This window comes from Macaca nemestrina, chromosome 1 (assembly GCF_043159975.1).
Source record: "Macaca nemestrina isolate mMacNem1 chromosome 1, mMacNem.hap1, whole genome shotgun sequence".
Taxonomy (NCBI): domain Eukaryota; kingdom Metazoa; phylum Chordata; class Mammalia; order Primates; family Cercopithecidae; genus Macaca; species Macaca nemestrina.
The window spans coordinates 148,257,369-148,276,364 of NC_092125.1; the positions used below are offsets into that span (position 1 = coordinate 148,257,369).

At 44.7% G+C, this 18,996-nt stretch overlaps 1 protein-coding gene across 7 annotated transcripts in view; it reads right to left on the bottom strand.

Moving 5' to 3' along the window:
• LOC105482767 (uncharacterized) overlaps positions 1 to 18,996 on the bottom strand; it is a 158,058-nt gene that overhangs the window by 120,545 nt on the left and 18,517 nt on the right. For 3 of the 7 annotated variants that reach the window (XR_011617997.1, XR_011618003.1, XR_011617934.1), the window contains exon 3: positions 7,307 to 7,553. The exons of 1 other annotated variant lie outside the window; for it this stretch is intronic. The gene's annotated coding sequence lies outside the window, so the exon portion shown is untranslated. Of the gene's footprint in view, positions 1 to 5,450; positions 7,554 to 10,604; positions 18,527 to 18,996 lie in introns of those variants that run through there. 3 more of the 7 variants (XR_011617964.1, XM_071088132.1, XM_071088162.1) reach the window with 2 other exon arrangements.

The following is an 18,996-nucleotide window of genomic DNA, read 5'->3' on the forward strand; positions in this document are numbered from 1 at the left end:
ATCAGTCTAAACTAATAGTAGTGAATTCCCCTTTCCTGGGGTGTTCAAGTAGCGTTTGAAGGACCATGTGCAGGAGTGGTTGTTCTATCCAGTAACATCTGATATACTTAACATCCATACCAAGGTATTCCTTTCCCACCCTGGAATCTTTTAGTAGGCCTTTGTACTATATTCTGATTCTGCGTGACTTTAGTTTCCCCTCTGCCACCCCTAGTCTCCCAAATAGATGAACATTGCCCTCATCTAGTGTTTTAGTTCATTTTCTGTGGCTATAACAGAATACCACACACTGGGTAAATTGTAAACAATAGAAGTTTATTTGGCTCACGGTTCTGGAGCTGGGAAGTCCTAGTGCATGGCACCAGCATCTAACAAGGGTCATCCCATGGTGGAAGGCAGAAACTAGTGCACAAGACAGAGGCACTAGGGATCGGGCTCACCTTAATAACTACCCACTCCCATGATAACTTACCCACTCCTATGACAATGACATTAATGCATTTGTGAAGGCACCACCCTCATGACCCAATCACTTCTTCTTAGGCCTCACTTCCCAACACTGTTGTTTTAACAATTAAGTTTCCAGTGCTTGAACCTTTGGAGAACACATTCAAATCATAGCATCTATTAAATGACAGTAGTAAGGGTTACAACTTCAATATGGTAGCATGAGGAGCTCTATGGAGTCACTCCCAAGTGAAACTGGCAATTCCTCAAGGATCTAGAACTAGAAATACCGTTTGATCCAGCAATTCCATTACTGGGTATATACCCAAAGAATTATAAATCATTCTACTATAAAGACACACGCACACATATGTTTATTGCGGCACTATTCACAATAGCAAAGACTTGGAATCAACCCAAATGTCCATCAGTGATAGACTGGATAAAGAAAATGTGCCACATACACACCATAGAATACTATGCAGCCATAAAACAGGATGAATTCATGTCCTTTGCAGGGACATGGATGAAGCTGGAAACCATCATTCTCAGCAAACTAACACAGAAACAGAAAACCAACCATTGCGTGTTCTCACACACAAGTGTGAGTTGAACAATGAGAACACATGGATACAGGGAGGGGAACATCACACACCAGGGCCTGTTAGGTGGGGGGAGGGACAGCATTAGGAGAAAGACCTAATGTAGATGACTGGTTGATGGGTGCAGCAAACCACCCTGGCACAGGTATACCTATTTAACAAGCCTGCACATTCTGCACATGTAGGGTAGAGCTAAGAACGCAAGGCCTCTTTTCCCCACAGATCCTAACTGAAAGTCAGTCTTCCTGGGGAGAGACAGGATGTCAGCGTTGCTTATCCTGCCCTTCCCACTCGTGACCTAATGCTGAGACTAAGTTCTGGGTGAGGGTTGCCAGGAGGGTCTCCTTTATTCCTGCAAGCCCCAACTCTTGGGACAGAGGCTCCACTCTGAGAGCATGGTACCAATATGATACAGGGAGCCTGAATGTCCTTGCCTTGGCTCATGGGGCAGGAGTTCTAACCCAGAGAAGCAAACCAAAAAGACCTGAGTCTGTTGCCTTCTCTCTACCTAGCACTAAGAAACAAAAACAAGGGTGTCATTCAGAGAGAAGTGAGCCACATTTCCCTGCCCCCAACCCCCTAGATGATGGCTCAGAGATTTTCCCCAGGGGACAATCAGGCTGTGGAAGGAAGAGCGCTGAATCCCTCCCTAGAGAACTGACTTCATTTGCAACAGAGTGTGAAGTTCAAGTCTAAGTGTGCTCTCAAAAACAGTGGTGGTTGTGGTGAAAGGCAGTTGAGAGGAAATTGGTAGATTCTTTGGAGATAAAGGCTAAATTGGAGGCGTCCAGATCAGAGAGGAAGAGATAAAACTATCTCTATTTGACATGCTCGTCTATATGGAAAATCCTAAGAAATCCACTAAAAATATATTAATAAATGAGGCTGGGCGCGGTGGCTCACGCCTGTAATCCCAGCACTTTGGGAGGCCGAGGTGAGCAGATCATCTGAGCTCAGGTTTTGAGACCAGCCTGGGCAACATGACGAAACCCTGTCTCTACTAAAAATACAAAAAATTAGCCTGGCATGATGGCGCATGCCTGTGGTCCAAGCTATTTGGGGGCCTGAGGTGGGAGGATGGCTTGAGCCCAGGAGGCAGAGGTTGCAGTGAGCCAAGATCACACCACTGCACTCCAATCTGGGTGACAGAGTGAGACCGCATCTCAAAAAAAAAAAAAAGATTTCAGCAAGATTTTAGGATAAAAGATCAATCAATATATTAAAAATTGTGTTTCTATACATTTGCAGTAAACAAATCCAAAAATAAGATTAAGAAAACAGTTCCATTTATAATAGCATCAGAAAGAATAAAACACTTAGCAATAAATTTAGTAAAAGTCCAAAACTTATTCTCTGATAATTACAAAACATTGTTGAAAGAAGTTTAATATCTAAATAGATGGAAAACCTGCTTATGTTCATGTATTAGAAGACTTAATATTGTTAGGATGACAACACTCCTCAACTTGATAAACATTAAATGCAAGCCCTATTAGAATCCCAGCTGGCTTCTTTGTAGAAGCTGACAGGCTTCTACATTTAGAAACTGAGATTCTACATTTCACATGGAATTACAAGGGGCCTCAAATAGCCAAAACAATATTGAAAAGAAGAATAAGCTTGGAGGACTCACACATCCCAATTTCAAAACTTTAAAAGCAACAGTAATCAAGACAATGCAGTACTGGTGTAAAGATAAACAGATAGATGAATGGAATAGAATTGAAAGTCCAGAAATAAGTCCGTGTCTCTAAGGTCAACTGATTTCAACAAGAGTACCACCACTATTCAGAGGGGAAAGGACAGTGTTCTCAACTGCTGCTGGGACAACTGGATACCCACATATCCAGCAAAAGAATGAATGAAGTTGGATCCTTTCTTCACACCATATACAAAAAGTAACTCAAAATGAATCAAAGACCTAAATATAAGAGCTAAAATATAAAACTCAGAAGAAAACTTAGTGATACATTTTCATAACCTCAGAATTGACACTTAGATATGACACCAAAAGCACAAGCAACAAAAGAAAAACTAAATTGAACAACATCAAATTTTAAAACTTGTGCTTCGAAAGACACTATCAAGAAAGTGAAAGACAGGCACGGTAGCACACACCTGTAGTCTCAGCTTCCCCGGAGGGTGAGGCAGGAGGATCCCTTGAGCCCAGGAGTTCGAGGCTGCAGTGAGCTATGATCTCACCATTGCACTCCAGCCTGGGTGACAAAGTGAGACCCCATCTCTTAAAAAAACAAAAAAACTGAAAAGATAACCCACCGAACCAGAGAAAACATTTGCAAATTATATATCTGATAAGGGACTTCTATCTAAAATACGTAAAGCTCTTACAGCTTGATAATAGAAAAGACAGTTTGAACATAGGCAAAGGATCAAGAGACATTTCTCCAAAGAACATATACAAATGGCCAAAAGCCACATGAAAAAGATCACGTCATACCCACTAGAATGGCTACAATCAAAGTCAGGTAACAGCAAACACTGGTAAGGAGGTGGGGAAATCAGAACCTTCATACCCTCCTGATGAGAATGTCAAATGCAGCCACTGTGGGAAACACTCTGACAGTTCCTCAGACACCTACACATTGAGTTACCATATGATCCAGCAATCCCAGTCCCTGGAATATACCTAAGAGAAATGAAAGCATATGCCCCCACAAACGCTTGCACATGAATGTTTACAGCAATTATTTAAAATAGCCAAAGGATGCAAACAACTCGTGTATACCAATGAATGAATGGATAAATGAAATGGATACCAACTGATGAACACATGAACAAAAATATCCATACAACGGGATATTATTCAGGTGTAAAAAGGAATGAAGTACTGAACATGACATGAATAAACCTTGAAAACATTATGCTAAGTGAAAGAAGCCAGTCGCAAAAGACTACATATTATACAATTCCATTTATGTGAAATATCCAGGGTAAGTAAATCTGTAGAGACAGAAAATAGAATAGTGATTGCTTTGGAGGGGAGAGTGCAAGAAGGGAGGAGAGGGAGGATAAGGGAGTGATACCTAAAGGGTAGGGGGTTCTTTTTGTGGTGATGAAAACTGACGTGATGATGGTTGCATATATCTGTGAACAAGCATGAAATCATTGAATTGCACATTTTAAATGGGTGATGTGTTTGGTATATGAATTATATCTCAATAAAACTGGTTTTTAAAATGACAGCAATAATTCTCCTTGTCCTCTTCATATCTCAAAGGGTGGTTGGGAACATCAAATGAGAGGATTTATATAAAAGTACTTGGCACTCTATGCAGTGCTATACAAATGTAGCCTATTATAGTATTGAATGGGATTAATCAGCTTTTCACCAGCACCTGTCAGTACAAAACTCGGAAGCTGCCATTCCTAAAACTACCTTCGCCCCCAATTAGAATTCCTTTTCTTTAGCGGTTAAAACTCATTGACAGAGCCCAACCCTTGAAATAGTGCTGCATAATAATTGCTTATGGAATGCTTCTTACCTTCATAGCCTTTAGAAATAAAGAAAATAACGTTTCTTTTATATGTTTGCCTAAGACTCAGCTCAAGTGTGTGTAATTACCACACATACCAAGCTCCTCATTATGTCAGCCCTGGAGCCCACGTGGCCATTATAGTAATTTGCTAACTGGTAATTGTTCCTTTCCTTTCACAGTCCCAACCCCAGCCTTACATTTTGGCCATTGCTCTGCCCTTCTGAGCTGGTGTGAGTAGCAGTGCGAAGCCAAAGGGTATGAGAACGAAATATGCTGCAAGTGGCAAGTTTGAGAGTAGTGTAGACAGAAGCTGGTCCTTGGCCAGGTGAGCCTATGAGCGCAACACCAACGCGGTACTTACACATAGGACAAGGAGGGGCAGAACAAGTCCCCTATACAAAACTGAGGCCCAGAGAGACTCAGTCACCAGGAAAAGTCACACCGCTAGTGGGTGTGGTACTGGGGCTCAAACTCTGATTGCAGCATTACTCTCTACTGCCCATTGAAAAACAGGTGCCCTGCGAAAGTTTCAAAATTACTGCACATCAAAGTATTTTCAAAATGCGTAAAATGTTTCCTACCTCTGCTTTTCCATATGAATGCCGATCTGACAGTGCGTGTTGCCCCTTTTCCCCAGAGGCATCCTTTGATTTAGCCACAAAAACAAAGGAAATCCGAATATCCATGTTTGCCGACCTTAGTTTTTGCAGAAAAACTGTGGAGTAACAGCGCCCTCAGGTGGTCACTCGAGTTTTCTCAGTCTGCCTTAGAGCGCGAAGTGGGGCTAAGAATGCCACTGCTGCCCCCTGGTGGGCTTGGGACGCCTGGGACCTCCTCACTGAGTAAAGTGCGTCTTCCAGGACCCGTGGGCCTGCGGAGTCACCTCGGAGACCCATTCCCTGGGGCGATCCTGAGGTGTGGCCTCTCCCACCTCAGCTGAAACCAAAATTGGAATCAAAGCCCTTAGTAGGGGGTGTTTTAAGATCCACACACGCTGGGACCTGGAAGGGCCTGAAGGCTTCGTGGCCAGAAACCCCTGCTGCCACCTATCTCTGGGCCCAAGCCTACGTTTCCTCCCCTGGAGCAGCGGCTTATTAGCTAAGGGATTGTTCCCGTTTTGGAAAAAAAAAAATCACCAAGCCCTAGGGTTGGGGTATGGATAGCAACACTCTAATTATTTATATCTTCGTGTGAAATACGTTCATCTGACCCTTACCTGGTAGCAGGTGTTTCTGGGAAAAAGAAAGATCCTAAGAATAATGAGAGCCCGCAATAGGCGTGGAAGGCAAGGGGAGAGAAAGGGAGAAGAAAGGGAGGAAGGGCAATGGGGAGGGGAGGACAACGGAAGGGAAGTGAGGGGAAGGGAGGGGAGGGAAGCAGAGGACAGAGGAGGAGAGAGGAAAGAGGTGGGGAGGAGGCCAGCTAGACCCTTCTGCAGTCTGACTCAGTCTTCATTGCCCTAGTCCAGGCTTCAAATGCATAAAGAATTTGCAAGTGCACTCTTGTTCAATTCGCAAGACATTTCAGGGCTCCCATGGACTCCCACCATTGCTTAGTGTATTACTCTGAGTTCTCCAGAGAAACAGAACCAGAACCAACAGAAAAAATATATATCATATATATATGAATTACTATATATGCTATATATATGACTTACTATAAGGAATTGACTCATGGGATTGTGGAGGCTGACAAGTCCCAGATCTGCCATCAACACACTGCGAATCCAGGAGAGATGATGGTGTAAGTTCCAGTTCAAATCCGAATGCAGAGGAAGACCAATGTCTCAACCCAAAGGCAGCCAGGCAGAGAAAGAAAATCCATCCTTACTCAGCCTCTCAGTCTATTCAGGCCTTCAACAGATGATGAAGTCCACTCACACTGGGAGTGGGAGGGCTCTGTTTTCCTCAGTCCACTCATTCACAGGTGATCTTAACCAGAAACACCCTCACAGACACACACAGAAATCACCTTAATCAAGTATCTGGGCACCCCGTGGTCCAATCAAGTGCACACGTGCAATTACCCTCCCATTTGGCAATGGCAGCACCTGTCGGCCACGCTGCCTTCTGGTTGCTTGTGCCAGGCTGCTCTCCTACTAGAGAGTAGAGGCTGAGGACAGAAACAGCCTCTTCTAGCACAAGATCCCGGGATCTAGCACAAGAACTAACACAGGAAATGGTAAGTGCTCAGGATATTTTAAAAGTGCAAAAATGGAGAAATGAACAAATGCACATACCTGGGTCCAATATAAAGAAAACATAGGCCAGGCACAGTGGCTCATGCCTGTAATCCCAGCACTTTGGGAGGCCAAGGTAAGCAGATCACTTGAGGTCAGGGGTTCAAGACCAGCCTGGCCAACATGGTGAAACCCTGTCTCTACTAAAAATACAAAACATATGGGCATCATGGTGCATGCTTGTAATCTCAGTTACTTGGGAGGCTAAGGCAGGAGGATCACTTGAACCCAGGAGGCGGAGGCTGCAGTGAGCCAAGATCGTGCCATGCCATAGAGTAGTTGTCTCATTATACACCTATGTCCTTTATAGAGGACAGAGAGCTCCTTGAGTTAGGGGCCGAGTAGGTCACTGCATCCCCAGTGCTAAGCATGATGTCTGACACATAGTTGGTGCTCAGTAAATATTTGGTCACCCAGGGATGAATAGACCAGTCAATGAGGGAGAGAATTAAGCCAGCCGGCCATCTCCCCAGAGATGAAGCAGGCTCAGATTCTCATTTGGAACTGAGAATCACTCTTACCTGTGGTCAGGATCAGAGACAGGCTTTTACAAACTGGTATCCTGATATTCTCTTCAAACTGACTTGAGAAACCTTTGTAAAATTCCAACCTTGCTTCCTGTCACCACAGTTATCCAGAAACTGTCAAAACCAACAGGACTCCTTGGAGGAAAGCCAGGAAGGTTGTACAATTACTGCTGTCTGTCAGGAGACTATGACAGCACCTTGGGCCCTTCCAGGGGAGGATGAAAGTTCTGATTTCTGCCTACTGGGGATAAAAACAGGAAGAAAAAAAAAGTTCTGATTAGGTGGACTCTGTCACACCTAGCAAGCCTACTCTTCTGACTGGAGAGCTGCCCTAATGCTGGGAGGCAGGTTTCCAGAACAATCTGGAAGAGAGTGAAGAGATCCGGCTCGGCTTCATTGTACTTACCTGCTAAAAAGTCTCTGCTGCTCAGAAAATGCAAGAAAGAGAAATCCACCTTTTGGGTTTCTGTGCCTCCATTTTGCTTGTAAAAATGTTAACGATGGGCCAGGTGCGGTAACTCATGCCTGTAATCCCAGCACTTTGGGAGGCCAAGGCGGGCAGATCATGAGGTCAGAAGATCAAGACCATCCTGGCCAGCATGGTGAAACCCCGTCTCTACTAAAATACAAAAATTAGCCAGGCGTGGTGGCGGGCACCTGTAGTCCCAGCTACTCGGGAGGCTGAGGCAGAGGAATCACTTGAACCCGGGAGGCGGAGGTTGCAGTGAGCCAAGATCGCGCCACTGCACTCCAGCCTGTGCGACAGAGTGAGACTCCGTCTCAAAACAAACAAACAAACAAACATTAACGATGGCCCCAGGGAGAGTCACAGGTGAGTGAAAAGAAGCTGTTAGGTAGGTACAGAGCTTTCACAGAAGTTTGGGGAGCACAGCAACCCCCAGCTCCTCAGGTCAGAGGGAAAAGCAAACCTGTGGTTAGCCAAGTCTTCTGCCAGCTCACAGAGACCATAGTGGGTAGCGATGAAGATGTGGGACCTAGGATTAGAACTGCTCTCCATCAGAGCTGCTGTCAAATCCTGGCTCTATCATTTACTTGCTTGGCCCATTACTGTGGTAGCACCAAAGGGAAGCTTGAGGGATGTTAGACAGCTGTGACCTCCATGAGTTCCCAAGCTGTCCCAAGTGATGATAACCATCATCATTGTGATGGACAGTTCTCACGCTTATATAAAGTATAAATATAACCACATGAGAATTTTTTGGTATTTTTAATCACAATCTAAGTTAATATGTGTGCTTTTTATGCAAACACAGCAGCAAGGCAGTTCCCTGAGCAGTGCCCCCACCACCCCATCACCACCATAAACCCCTCCTCTATGTGAATTCTGGAGCCAACACTGGCAAATCTCCATTCCTCTCTAAACCTTGGTTTTCTTCTCTGTTACAACAATAAAGGCTAATACAGTTATTGAGTACTTTCTGTTTGCTGGGCACTGACCCAGATGTTTTTTACGTGAATTATCCCATGTAATCCTTACAACAACAGTATGAAGTAGGTCCTTACCATTCTGTGCCTCAGTTTCTCAAAAGATAGAGACAATAATACCTACTTCCTGGGATTGGAGTGGGGGCTAGAAACAGAAGATGCATGTGGGATATCTGGCCCTGGTGGTGCTCAATCAATGGTACAGTTCTAACAGTTGTAATGATTACAATGATGTTGGAGAGGTTGCAGGTGAGGAAGTGAAGCAGGAAGAGGAAGATGAGGAAGATGAAATCATGGTTCCCGGTGGGCAGAGATGCCAGCTTATACTTAGACCCTCCCTCAAGTGCTCATCCACAGATGCTGTCCCTCCTGACCATGAGACCTGAAATGTCTCAGCAGTGTCACCATGCATGGTTTTATTAGTCCACACTCAGCTGAAGTAAAGAGGGGGCCTGCACAGATCTATAGAGTAAGTGGGTCTGGCCTTGATGTCCCTGGCCTTGGCTGTCAACATCTTATTTCTCTCTTGGTGACACCCCCTCCCCTCGGAAGGGCCCCTCCCTAAGCAAGTTACTTACAAGGAGTTAGAGGGAGAGGGAAAAAAAGGAACAATCCAAAGTAGCCCAGGTCTAGGACTCCAGAGAGAGCCACCAGGTCAGGGAACATGGGAATGAGGTATTAGGTCTGAAGCCCAATAATGTAAGGACACAACAGTCTGAGTCATGCGAAAAGGGACTAAAGGAGTGTGTGATCGAAACTGGTCATTGTCCAGCTATATCCATTCTCCCCTTCTTCCTTTTAGTAATAGGTTCTTGAAATTTTACCGTGCACTTGGCCACTCAGCTGAAGACTACATTTCCCAGCCTCCCTTAAAGCTAATTTATAGTTACAGCAGTAAGTTCTAGCCAATGAGATGTGAATGGAAATGACATGAACAGTTTATAGGACACATCCTTAAAACAGAAGCCACATGCCCTTCTTCTCCTTTCCAACCTTCCAATATGCAGAAACCCAGACCTGGTCCTGGTAAAGCAGCTTCCGCCAGGAAGACAAAGGCAATCCCATGGGGTTGGCGAAACCATAAGGAATCAGGCTTCCTAGTTCCCCTCACCTTGGGATGCTCACATATCTTGGAGTTTTTTCCTTTAGGATTTTATAAACATCGACATTGTTTGTTCTTGCATTAAAGCAGCATAACACATGCTCATTTGCCAATTGTCCAAAATGAGTCTAACGTCCAGTTTCAAGAATGAGAATACTCTGGCTAGAATCCCAGTCAGCATGTTACCAAATCCAGAGAAATCTTGAGGGCTTCTCTGAGGGGACATGGGACTGGTTTTCAGGGTTTCAGGGAAAAAACATAAAATTCTGAGGCTCAGATGCAATTTCTGGGCTGAGGTGCAAGGGGAGGTTAGCCACTCCCATGAGAAAGGGCAGAGAGACCCTCCCTCATCCCTCCCCAGATTGCTGGGATCAAGTTCAGGCCAATGCAGAGGATTGGCCTGTACGTGATCTGGCCGAAGATCCAGTGTGGCAACCATGGGACAGCTCATTCCTGGAAAAAGCAAGACCCAGCTTTCTCACCATTGTATCCTGGCTTGCTCACCATCATGTGGCCTGGCACACAGAAGGAGCTCAATAAATATTGATTTGAATATTGACTGAATGAATAATAAGAATTGTACATTTTGAGCTCTTCAAAACAAGAACAGTTCTGGCAGAAAACACCAAGAGTTAGACACTCTAAAGGAAAGACAAGGGTTGGCTCTGCTTGGCCACTTTCTTCATGGAACATCCCTCTAAAAACCAAGGGACCACAAAGGCTCTTTAAAAAACAGACCTCTCTCTCTCTCTCTCTGGGAATCCCTGGGCCACTTCCCAAACTGTAGCAAACAGGGAGTTTGAGTACTTCAAAAAGTCTGTGGCTTTGGAAAAACTGATTTAGAAAGACTGACTAAATGGAACTGCCTTCTTTCACCACTCATTCATTCACTCAACAAAACTTTATTGAGGATGTACTATATGCCAGCACCCAACCAAGCTCTGGTGTTAAAGAAAGGATTATAGTTTACAACTCTCTCCCCATCCTGAACGAGCTTATGTACTGTCCCAGGCTTTTCTCACAATCACAGCCTCTGCCTACCTCCTAGCCTCCACTTCAAAGAGTGGGTGGGCCATGGGGAGCACAGCCAGGATGCAACAGCTAGGAGCTACTTGAAGATGGAAGCAGAGACACAGTAATACCACCATCCAGGGATAGAATGAAAATGGATTTCCCCCTGCCAGAATTGTCCTCAGCTACAAACCAACCTTGCCCCTTAGGCCTCCACTCCCCTCCTTCCCATCTGCTGAAGGATGAGTGGGGCTGCCCTTAATCTGAGGTGGCACAATTCAGAGTCCAGGCTGCTGCAAACCCCTGCACATGCTGCTGGCTGGAAAGTGGATACAGAGATCAGATCAGAAGGCTTTCCTGGTAGGAGCCTGGACACAGGTGCTCATACTACCCACTGCCATTTGGAGTGTAGTGGTTGTCTCTCAAACCCTTCTTGATCTTGGGCAGATTGGAACTGGGCAGTGAGTGATCTGGGGACCCAGGAAGGGGAAAGACTGGAGGGCAGGGGGAACTAGCCCTGTGCCTGGGAGTTGGGACAGGAGTGACAGAAGGGGTAGGAATGGGAAGTAGAATACCTAGGAAACCCCGCCTATTAGGGAATTGGGTCTGAAAACTTTTTATCAGAAAACCAGTGTATATGACGATGATGATGGTGACCACGAGCAGGATGTGGGGCCATGTGTGGTATCAGGAGAAAATGATCATGATCCATCCCTCAGGAGAGCCAGCAATTAGGAAAGATGAACTAAAACCCTCACTGGTTGTTTAAAAAAATATGGATTTAGTTCTTGCTGGAGGAGCTGCTTATTTGTGGTTGACTTTATATTTGCAAAAACCAGGACACATATTAAAAGAACACGTCAGGCTTTTGTAAAAAAAAAAAAAAAAATTATTTTGAACTTGTCTGAGACTTGCAGAAGAGTTTCAAAAATAGTACAAAGAGTTCTCTATATCCCTCATCATGTTCCACTAATGATAACATCTTACATGACCATAGGATAATGATTAAGAACGAGAAGCTAACATTGATATGGTATTATTGACTACACCACAGGCCTTATTTGAATTCCACCACTTTTTCTGCTAATGTCCTTATTTTGTTCCAGAATCCTAACCAGGACCCCACATTACATTTAGTTGTCATGTCTTCTCATCCACTCCAGTCTGGAACAGTTCCTCAGTCTTTCATGAACTTGACACTCTCAAAGAGTACTGGTCAATTCTTTTGTAGAATGTCTCTTCATTTTGTAGAATGTTTTCTTATGATTGGAATCATGTTATGCATTTTTGGCAAGAATACCACAAAATTGATATTGTGTTCCTCTCATCACATCAAAGTGTTCATAATGTTGATGTGTCATTACTGGAAATGTTTACATTCATCACTTGGTTAAGCTGGTGTCTGCTGAGTTCTCCACTGTAAACCTAACTATCTTTCCATCTGTAGTTGGTAAGTAGTTTGGGTGCAATATTTAGATTTTTAAAAATCCATCATTTTCTATTGATCATCCCTTTTAACCTCTGCAGGTGTCTGATTCTCCAGGGTAGTAGTCTGGTTAGCTTGAGTAGGTCACAGCCCCTTGACCCCAGATTGTCTCGAGGTCAATGGTTTTATCAATGCCCAATAAATATTCAATGGGTATAGGTGGAAAGTTCCACATGAGACATAACCATCAAATGCAATGTGCAAGCCTTGTCTGGATCTTGATTCAAACAAACCAATTATAAAAAGACATTTATAGCAAATTTTAATATAGATAGGATATTGAATGATACTAAGAAATTATTGTTATTTGCGATAGTGTGATCATGGCATTATGATTATATTAAAAACATCTTTTTCTCATAGAAATATATAGTGAAGTATTGATAGTAAAAGTGATGTGATAACAGGGGTTTAAAATAATCCAGGAAAAAAACATGTGGAGAGACACGTGACGTGAGAGTGGCAAATGCCGATCGTTATTGAGGCAAATAATTGGCACATGGGGCTGGGCGCGGTGGCTCAAGCCTGTAATCCCAGCACTTTGGGAGGCCGAGATGGGCAGATCACGAGGTCAGGAGATCAAGACCATCCTGGCTAACACAGTGAAACCCCGTCTCTACTAAAAATACAAAAAAATTAGCCGGGCGTAGTACCGGGCGCCTGTAGTCCCAGCTACTCGGGAGGCTGAGGCAGGAGAATGGCGTGAACCAGGAGGCAGAGCTTGCAGTGAGCTGAGATCGCACCACTGCACTGCGGCCTGGGTGACAGAGCGAGACTCCACCTCAAAAAAATAAAAATAAAAAATATTTGGCACATGGAATTCCATTATATTTTTCTAGTTTTATATATTGTTTTAATTCCCAAAGTAAAAATTAAAGGTTTAGATACATTAAAAAGTGATTTGTCTCAGTTAATCTGCCTCAGAAAATACCACACTCATATATTAGTGTAATTTTATTCTGCATTCTGTGAAAACTGGACACTTCCCATACTACAACAAAAGCAAAAAATGATCCTATTCTCAGGATCTGGGTGGTTGCTTGCTTTGGGTTCCCAGCCCAGATGACACTGCCCTCTTGGTGGCTTTTTCTCAGGGGCACTCTTTCATCCTTGTCTTCAGTAAGTATTCATCTTTCTTGCTGCTAACTCCTTTCTTTTTTACTTTTTTCTATTTTTATAGAGAAGTAAGGTCTTGCTCTGTCACCCAGGCTGGAGTACAGTGGCGCGATTACAGCTCCCTGCAGTCTCAATCTCCTGGGCTCAAGTGATCTTCCCACCTCAGCCTTCTGTGTAGCTGAGACTAGAGGCACGTGCCACCACACCCAGTGACTTTTTTTTCTGTATAGACAGTATCCTCCTACATTGCCCAGGGTGGTCTCGAACTCCTGGCCTCAAGGAATCCTCTCACCTCAGTCTCCCAAATTGCTGGGATTGCAGGCGTGAGCCACTGCGACCATCCACCAACTCCTTTAATTCATCTTAATGCTTGTCCTGTTCCTTCTAGAGATTTTAGAGCCCATTTAACCCCAGAGTTGGATTGTTAGCCTCTTTGAGGCTCAACTTCTTTATTTATAAAATGAAGCTAGCATAGACCTACCACACGGGTCATGAAGAGAACTGAGAGGATAACACATGTGCTCCTATTCTGTGCAGGTGTGGTACATTGCGGGTGCTCAAGAAATGGAACTTTCCTTCCACTGCGGTTATGCCTGCCCCAGAAAACCCTAGGAGAGACCCAGTCCTGGCACAGCAAGACACTTAGAACCCAAAACCTGGGCATGAAACCTGAATAATGTGACTTTGCTGAGTGGCAGAATTGTTGCCTTACTCGGTAGCCTAAGTTGTTTTGGAATTTGATGTAGTTAGAGATATAAAACACAATAATCTGACAATTCTATGCTCTTTCTGACCTGGCAGATATCTCTGAGACCACCGTAGATGATTGTGCAGTACATATACTTGTGATACACAGTTACACATAGTCATCCCAGACATCTGCCCCAACAGATGTAACTCGCTTCCTGCCTTCCTCTCTCTATCCCCTTCTATTCCTTCCCATCCTTCTTCCTCTTTTCATTCTTTCATGTAAATGGAAATCATAGTAACACTCTGAGGTTGTGACGTAAGTCAAAGTAGATGTGTCTAAAAGTGCTTTAACTCTAAAATGCTATATAGAAAGTTATGCTTTATTGTTTTATTTTTCAGGACAAGAACTATTATATATGTGTTAGATACCATCAGTTAAAGCGCTGGGTTGGTTTATTTGGGGGGTTTTGGTTCTGGTTGCTGTGCGCATTCCAGTCCCTAAGGCAATCGGTGGTATTTTGAGAACCTAGCTGGCATCCCTACATGACTGGGATAGAGACATGACTCTCCCGAGCGGTGACCCTCCTCCTGGAGCATGCTACCTAGATCCACACAGGTGAGAAGTGGCTCAACTACAAATTAACACCTGGCACTCAGTGTGTCTGCCCTTGTAATTTCTGGCGTGGGGATTGTATCAGAAACCATATGTGTTTCCTTTGTCCTGACATACAAGACTTGTCTCTCCAGATTGGCAGGTACACAGGCCTCTGGCTGAACCTCAATTTCAACAACTCTGGAAGGCCCTTTAAGGTGCTCCCCAGGACCCTGTTGGAGTCTTAGTAATAGGGTTTCACTTCCCACCCTGATTTCTGAACCTATTGAGAAGTAAGATAAAAGACCAAGTGGTTAGAGGCCAAAATATCACATTCACCATTGATAAAGTTTAGGTTGGAAGGCCTAGCTCGTATCTCTTGGCAAATGGAACCTCAGTTTTAGGTGTGACCCTTTCATGGGAGTGCTGGGCCAGGTAAAGCTTCCACCCTGGCCAGAGCCTGCCTGGAGGAGCTGAGCAGAGCCTATGCTCACAGCAGACGAGTGCTCCCAGGAAGAGGACATAAGGTTTCGAGCCACATTCCCAGTTTTTCCCTCCCAAATTCACCAGTTACAGAAGGAACTCTGACTGGGACCAGTGCTAGCCAAGAACCGTTTCTCTCCCACAAAGTCTTCTCAGGGCAAAATGTTTATAGAGTGACAAGTTCCCTCAAGAGGAACATCTGGTCACCCTTGAATCTATGCTATTCTGACAGAATAACTAAAACATGCTCTTCCATGCCCTGTCTGGTGTTTACCACAAACCAAAGCTATGTGCTGGCATTCACACCTCCCACCACCGCAGTCTCTTCTTCCATTTACCTAGCATCCAGTACCCACTCACCACCCGCTCTAGTCTGAGGCCCCACAGGGTATCGTGGCTTGAGCCTAGCATTTCCAACTGTTTAAGGGATGCAACCTGCTTCTCTTTTGTTCTTACACAGACACATTCTGTTGGCAGCTTCCACATCTTTGGACCTCAGTGTTATTAAGCATCACATGGCCCCACAACAACAATAAATGGAAAACCTAATCCTCGTGTGTGTGTTTTTAAAAGTCCGTTCCATTTAAATGAGTCATACCATTAAGTCAACACACAGTTTCGCTTTAAACCCTAAGGCACTTACATAAATCCCCAGGGGTTCACTGTGACCCTGTGTAAGGCTTCTTCCTTTTCTGTAAACTTTCGTTCTTGGATTACACATTTCCAGGGATGACTGCCAACTCCTCCTTTTGCCTTCTGTCCTCTGAGTGTGTGTGCGTGTGTGTGTGTGTGTGTGTGCGCGTGTGCACAAGCGCATGTGTATTTTATGTCCGCATCCTGGTCCTGCAAATAAAAGTCACCTTTCCTATTTTCTCAGCAACTTGAATCAATTCCACTTTCCCATTTTCCCATTAGTGTTTGGTGTGTGTGCTTTGCTGGATTGGTCAAAGAAGCTCCCCACTCTGCAGAATTTTCGAAGGCTCCTAAGGTAGAGAGCATTATATTGGAAAGAAATGGAACTTTCTGATTCTTCAGAGACTCAGCCTTCTCCTGTGAGGACCCAGTTGCTGGTCAGATGTTTAGGAGAACCCGGCAGGCAGTCTATGCTTCATGGTCTTCCTAATAACACTTTATGCTTCCTTCTACTAAGTACAACCACTATATTTTAATGACTTCTCTTTCTCCTTCCCTGCTCTGTGAATTTCTCCAAGGCAAAAACTCTGTCCTAGCCAGTTATGATGGCTCGCGCCTATGATCTGAGCTACTCAAGAGGCCAATCACTTGAGGCCAAGAATTCAAAACCAGCCTCGGCAACATAGTGGGGCCTTCATCTCAAAAAAAGAAGAGAAAAAAAGTCCTGTGTTCTATTCTTCTTTTGATCCATTTCAGTTAGCTCCTGACTCTTAGTGCCAGCTCAGTTAATATTTGAGAAAAGGTAAAGGAAAAGAAAGAAGCAAGGGAGGCCAGAAGGGAAAGAGGTCCCAGCGCCCTTGAATATGCTGGCACTCCCTCTAGAAAGCTGCTTCTACATGTTTCCCTGTGGCCGGCTCCTTCTCTCTCTGTCATTCCTATGTCCATTCAGCATCACCCCCTCAGAATGTCCTTTCCTGACATCCTTCTTAAAGGAGCCACCACACAGTCACTCTCTATGTTACTTTCCTGTTATATCTACTTCACAGCTGTTTGTGATCTGAAATTATTTAACTGTATGTTTATTTATTACCTGACTCGCTCCACTCTGATGTAAGCTCCATGAGGTACAATAACTTTAGGATCTTAAACAGTGCCTAGCACATAAGTGCCTAACAAGAGTCAATTAAGGCTGGGCACAGTGGCTTACTTCTGTAATCCCAGCAATTTGGGAGACCGAGGCCAGTGGATCACCTGAGGACAGGAGTTCGAGACGAGCCTAACCAACATGGTGAAACCCCATCTCTACTAAAAATGCAAAATTAGCCAAGTGTGGTGTCAGGTGCCTGTAATCCCAGCTACTTGGGAGGCTGAGGCAGGAGAATCGCTTGAATCCAGGAGGCGGAGGTTGCAGTGAGCCAAGGTCATGCCATTGCACTGCAGCCGGGGCAACAAGAGTGAAACTCAGTCTCAAAAAAAAAAAAAAAAAAAAAGACCAGGCACAGTGGCTTACGCCTGTAATCCCAGCACTTTGGGAGGCCGAGGCAGGTGGATCACCTGAGGTCGGGAGTTCTCCAGCCTCACCAACATGGAGAAACCCTGTCTCTACTAAAAATACAAAATTAGCTGGGCATGGTGGTGCATGCCTGTAATCCCAGCTACTCGGGAGGCTGAGGCCAGAGAATAGCTTGAACCCAGGAGGTGGAGTTTGCAATGAGCTGAGATCATACCATTGCCCTCCAGCTTGGGCAACAAGAGCGAAACTCCATCTCAAAAAAAAAAAAAAGTCACTTGAATGAATAAACAGAGAAAGAGAGAAAGGCAGGCAGGCTCTCCTCTCCTTTTGCCCACTTGAATTGACACCTTAAAATATAGACCACCACAGACAAAAAGAAGCTGTTCTTCTGTCCTTTGCTGACATGTCCACCCGGCTCTTTAACATGGACTGCAGGGCCCAGAAGGCATCTTTATTGGGAGAACAGTTCAAGATGCAAAAGAACACCGTCAGGAATGTGGTGGTGCTCGGGTGCAGAGCCCTTCTGGAAATGGTTCCAGCCACACCACCTGTGTTCACCATACAGACTGAGCGTCTGAAACTGTTCCCTTGGGAGGGAACACAGGTTTCACAGACACCCACAGGTATTTAAGCAGAGGTGAGGGCTACTGTTGATATGTCATGGCACGTGGGAACATGTGGCACTACAAGACCTCAGGGGAGAGCCAGACTTGGCCAGCCAGGGGCCAGGGGCTGCCGCGCTGCTGCTCTGCCAGCTGCACTGTCCTCATCTCTCCTCTGTGCATCCATTTCCTGCTCTCTCACTGCAGACCTGTGCACAGGAGCCAAACACGCTGCTCAAGAACCTCGGAGGCCCATTTCGCAATTCCACAGGGGAAAATCTGGTGAGTCCAGCTTGGGTCCAGTGTTTACATCTTGTCCACTCAACTATGAAGGGAAGAGGGTCACACTGTATGGGTGTGGCAGCTGGTACAGGGTTCACAAAAAGGGGTATGTAGTTGGGGATCACCCCAAAAACATCTTTACCTTAGTCAACAGATGGTGTGCACAGTCTCCAATATCTGAGAAGCAGTTTATGGTCATTGCCCTTTAAATGTCCAGATGTTTTCCATTTGTCTTTCCTGTCATTAGCCAACAATCACCTGGCAGTGGAAGCATAAAATATAAGAGGCTGCCCTCTGAAATATTTTCTGGGTCACTAAGGGCATTAAACACTTGTTTCCAGTGTTAGGGAAGCTAAAACAGAGGTCGTGGGTCAATGACAGAGAAATGTTTTAATGTCTACATTGGCCTGAGGAAGCCAAATGCTGCAGAAATCCTGTGGGCAGCTTTCCATCTTCCTCTTTCATCAATGTCAGGGCCTGAGAAAACAACTCTTGGAATGTATCCACTTGAGTCCAACCATTTCAACAAAACAAGATAGAGTATATTCTGAATGCAACGCAAACACACCTCTCTGTGGGTAATTATGAAACCAGCTCACGCAGCCTTATGCCTCCTGCGATGACTATTTCTGACTCATTCCATTGGTTTTTCTGGCTTTACAGCCCAGTTGCATGTGTTATAAGATGACACTAGGTGAGATCATACCCTTTTTTTGTTTGTTTGTTTT